Raw genomic sequence first — 5680 nt, forward strand, 5'->3', positions numbered from 1 at the left:
ACCTCATTTGCATATTTCATATTTTGAAAAGAAAAATCAGGATTTAGAATGGAATATCCTTGCAATGGCACTCATTGTTGTTTAAAAACCTTCCAAATAAGTGTGTGAACTAATTCACAATGAATATGTGTAATTTCGTATATCACATTTAAAATAACAGCAGAAAGATTAATTTACTAACCATCTTTTCCATCACATTTCACTGACCATGGTATATAACAAACCAAATGCATGTAATAAATTGATTCAGTAAGACCAGTACGAGGACCAGATCGACCTGTTCGAGGACCAGTCAGACCAGTAGAAAATACAAGTAAAGCCCAGCTTGAATTGGATACCAGTATGAAGACCAAAAACAAGACCAGTATAAAATTCCAGTAATTCAAGACCAGTTTAATTTTTAACTGGACCAGTAAAATTTTAACTGGACCAGTATGACCAGTTAGACCAGTAAACCGATGTTCCAATTTCCAGAGTTACCAGTTAAAATTCTACTGGTCTAACTGGTCCAATGGAACTGGTTTTTCCTTTTCATGCTTTTGGGAGGTCTAAATATGAAACACGCGCGCGTATGTTTATACAGATACTCAACTTGTTTTCTTAATTTAAATCATTATCCAGTTTCAGACCACAATATCAAAAAAATTTCTGCTCGTGCTTTGTGCTCGCATTATTAATGTATGAAGATCCCATATGAATATTGAAAGTAGAACGTTTGATTAAATCATGAAATGCACGTCGCCTAACTTTAACAGGAAAAATACTTGTAATTAAAACATTTCTCATCTCTCAAATTTTGTATAATGCTCAAATGATTATAATGCCAGAGAAAGTTGTAAAGCTTTTAACCTCCCTATTGTTTTCTTTTCTTTGGAATGGAAAGAAAGATAAAGTAAAGAGAAATGTTGTTTGTATGCAATATGATCTAGATGGACTCAAAATTGTTTATTTGAATACGTTACTCCAAAGCTTTTTATTGAAATGGATTTTGTATCATTATAATAACAAAGAATCGAAATTTAGTACAATCATTGATAGTTATCTTTCTCAATTTGGAGGATTTGATTTTGTATTACATAGTAACTGTACAGAAAAAGAAATTAAAGTATATGTAGATAAAATATAGATAGAATAAAAGTGCCATATTATCATAAGGCGATAATTTACGCCTGGTTGAATTTTAAGCAAACCGTTCAAAATAAATCAGGTTTTCAAAATGTCCAGATCGAGAAGGAAAGTTTGTGGTTTAATTCGAATATAAAAGATCGCAATGGAAATGTATTGTTTTTTTAAAAGATGGTTCGATATTGGAATTCTAAAGGTAAAGGACATTATTTCAGATTCCAAACTCAAATCATTAAAGGAAATAGAAGTTTTATTTGAAAAAAAGTATGCAAGTCTTGTTCAGGAGTATAACATTGTAATGAATGCCATACCGAATGTTTGGAAAATGAACCGGTTTGAGTTATTTTTTGAGATTCTTCAACCTAAAAATGAAAACATTCTACAGAATATTTTGACGAATGTAATTAGGAAAAGAGGTTCAAAGTTATTTTATACCATTATTTCAAATAACATAAGTATTAAGCCTAAAGCTGAAGAAAGATGGGAAAATAGTTTACAAGAAGAAATTGATTGGAAATCTGTATGGTTATTTAATTTACAAGCTGTCAAAGAAAATAGAATAGCAGAGTTTAATTATAAGTTAATCTTTTACCTCATAGATATAATATGTATAAATGGAAGTTAAGGGATAATCCTTTATGTTCACATGACAATGAAATACAAGACAGCGTACATTTATTTGTAACGTGTAAGAAAACAAAATTATTCTGGACAAAATTTAGTACCATTGTGTATAAAGTTGTAGGCATTAATTTTGATTTTAATGTTGCTACTTTGATAAAAGGATATGAGTTAAAAAATAAAGAGTATAGAATTTGGAATCTTCTTATTATGTATGCAAGGTATGCTATTTATTCAATTTTTATTCGAACAGAAAGTCGGAGTTGTCGATTTCATGAGTTTGGTATACTTTGTTTATTCAAAAGGTTGATTTGTAATCGTATAGAAATAGAGAAGCGTTGTAAAAGGAAAAATTTGTGTATTTTTGAAAACAGTATTGTTGAAGAAAATATTTCATGCTTTGTATGACATTGTTTACATTTTATGTAACTATTACATGTGATTATGTTACCAATAAAATTATTTTCAAAAGAAAAAAAAAAGATCCCATATTACTCATTCTTTTCATGATTTACAAAACGTGAATAGAGTGTCCCGTTTTAAGGTCTAAATCTCGATTTTTTTTACGCTCGCGCTTCGCGCTCGCATCAAATTATCAATTGTTTAGTTATATATGTAAACAAATTTTCGGCATCACTCTTATGTGTTTAAGATCGCATGCTCGATCTTCAATGAACATCATAAGTCAGAAAAAATTTGAACCAGTGGGATTCGAACCTGCCGTCTACTGCTTTCCGGGCAGCGACTTAAATTCTGGTTCACGGCTATCACGATGAACTAGAATTCAAATACCCTCAATCCTCTTCTGTTATGATTTTCATTAAAGATCGAGCATGCGATCTTAAACACATAGGAGTAATGCCAAAAATTTATTTATAAATTATGATTTCCTGCCATTAAAGCCTCTTTATTTACTGCTTAGTTATATAGCTATCCTGTTCACGATTAAAAAAATTGATTAAATTTTTCCATTCTTTACGTAGAAATGTCAAAAATTTTCAGCTCGCGCTTCACGCTCGCATTATTTGATTGTTGAAATATGTAAAGTCTTCATGGCTAAGTGCAAGCAGTCATTTCATGAATGTTTAATTGTTCTATGAAAACTTGAAAATAAAAGGTAGTATGAGGGACGCTTTACGTATTATTTGATGTATATGTGCGTAACTAAATGGGAGGTTTGGAGGCGCAAGCTCTGAAGTAAAAAAATGAGAGAGAAAGGGAAATATAAAAGAGAAAAGGAATTCTAACACCAATGCCGGAGAGGAGGGGTAATTGTCCTCGGGGGTAGTTGTCCGGGGGGTAGTTGTCCGGGGGTAGTTGTCCGGGGGTAATTGTCCGGGGGGTAGTTGTCCGGGGGGGTAATTGTCTGGGGGGTAATTGTCCGGGGGGTAGTTGTCCGGGTGGTAATTGTCCGGGGGTAATTTTCCAGGGGGTAGTTGTCTGGGGGGTAATTGTCCGGGGGGTAGTTGTCCGGGGGTACTTGTCCGGGGGTAGTTGTCCGGGGGGTAATTGTCCTCGGGGGATAGTTGTCCTCAGGGGGTAATTGTCCGGGGGGTAGTTGTCCTGATACGGGTTATCAGAATGGTTCCTGGTTCAACCACAAGTCTTCCAGGATCGACGACTCGTCTATTTATCAGCAGAATCAGGGGCGTATGCAACCAAACTGTTCACGTCCTTGACGAGAATATTCATTACAACAGGCTCCTATTGGTTGAAAATAAACTGCCTCTCATGTCACAATGGATTAGGGGGTGTGTTCTAAATTACGTCACTACAAAAAAATATCATAATTATTATTAAAAATTTCGCTGTGTAGGAAATGAGTCAACGAAATATATGTACAAGGTAGAGTGAAGCTTGGTTGACCTACAGATACCGGTGCATTTTCTATGTCATTGAAATCTATTCAGTCTGATTTAAATTTCGTATTATGTTTATTCCTCTTCTTATTATTGCTATAGAACGAATAAATCTGCATTCGAAATCACTTCCAATGAATATCAATATGGCCTTCATGGTCACTAATTTATTATCGGCTTTGCACAAAGAATATTAATTATATTAATCCGTAGTTTTTGGCTTTTTAAAAGTTCAGTTTTTCTTAGCTCAAATTAATACACAATATTATAATTACACAAGAGGGTTCATAACATCTGTGTATAAATATCTCTTCTTCTTCGTCTTCTACTTCTTCGTTTTAGTCTCATTTTCTTTGTATAACAGGGGCCGCGGAAGCAGGGGGGGGGGGGGGGAGGGGGCTTCAGGCCCCCATTTTTTCCCCAAAACCTTGTACAAAAACGAAAAAATGACCATATGATTGTGATTTTTTGCTTGGTCAGTCCCCCAACTTTGAAAACCGTTCCGCGGCCCCTGTATAAATATCTCTTCTCCTTCGTCTTCTTCTTGTTTTCGTCTCCTTCTTCTTCTTCTTCTTATGTTTTTTAGTTTTATTTGTTTTATTTTAGTCGTCTTGCTTTAAAATAGTACAGTTTGCATGAAAATGAGAAGTAGGCCAGTCAGTCCGCAAGCCCCTGTGTTAATGAGCAAATGAGCAAGATTTATCCAAGTCCTCTCGTGGCTGAATTCATGTCCCTGCAAAATCTCGTGAATTGTGAGACTTTCTTTCTCAAAGAATTTAACCACTTTCTCCTTGAGTAATATTGATTATTTTTGTACCATGGGTAAGATTAAATGTTACTCTTTTATATTGGTCATTTCTTTTGAATGAAATATTTTGACAAATAAGTAAATTTTTTACCTGAAAAGATGCATCAAACTGAATTTTCTTCCTCTGTTTTCACTTGCAAATTGTGCAACATTTTGTGTTTTAGGCACCAACATTATTTATATCATCAGAAAGCTCAAACTCTATACTTTCTTACAATGTCACTCTTGATATGTGGCATCTTTTAGATGAGTCAGCAGCCAGCTTTTTCCATCAAGATGCAAGACGAGATTTCTGAAATTTCTGTGTAACATAAAATCCAGAGTTCTGATTGGCTGAATACTGTTTTCAAAACAAACAGGCGCGGGTAATTTGAAGAGATTACTACATGGTAAGTGTGACCTTGCAGAGGCCCAGTGTGGGGAACATTGGAATTTGCGTGGGTGTGTGGTTTCTATGACCAATCAGAGCGCAGTATTCTTGTTTTTGAGCTGCAAAATGTACTTGGCCTATGAAAAGCTGGCTGCTGACCCATCTAAAATACATCTTCTTATAAAAAATTATATCATATTAAAGCTTAGATCTTCAGCTTTATCATGATTTAAAAATCGTTTGTGCCCAAACAGAAATTAAGTGTGAAAACAACAACTTTTGTTGCATGAAAAAAATATTTTGTTTCATGTTTTAGATCAAAAGTTTTACCTATATTACAACATTCTTTTAAAAATCCAAACACATGACCTAAAAGAATAATTCTTCTTCTTTACAAAGATACCAAAAACATGAAATTTGGTCAATATTAAGAGCGGCAATGGCCGAATAAAAAGAGGTGTTTTGGTTGGCAGTTTATAATCACTCGCGTCGCGTGCGGGTTCGTAATCACTCGCGTTTTGAATTTTTGGCGATTTTTTTTTTTTCGGTGCGATTTTTTTTTAACGGTGTCTTCAATGGGACAGACTTGCAGGGAAAATAAAATTAAATTGAAATTCGAGTTTCGTTTTAAGCCGGCAATTAAGTGCCAAATAAAATGTACTCGAATACTGTTTTAACATAACAAACAAGCAAATCAGCCATGTGGCTCAACTAACTTAGAATAAATCCGGACTTCTACTGTGTCTTATACGAGGACTCCGAGTCGGAACTTGCCATATCTGCCACATCGATATTACATCGTATCATTCCCATATGCGGACATGCCTGCATGCAATGGCCCCAAGGCGGCCGGATCCGGCCGCGGTCGGACACGACGTGCATCGGTAGCATGGAGCA

Source organism: Lytechinus pictus, chromosome 17, assembly GCF_037042905.1.
Source record: "Lytechinus pictus isolate F3 Inbred chromosome 17, Lp3.0, whole genome shotgun sequence".
Lineage (NCBI taxonomy): Eukaryota > Metazoa > Echinodermata > Echinoidea > Temnopleuroida > Toxopneustidae > Lytechinus > Lytechinus pictus.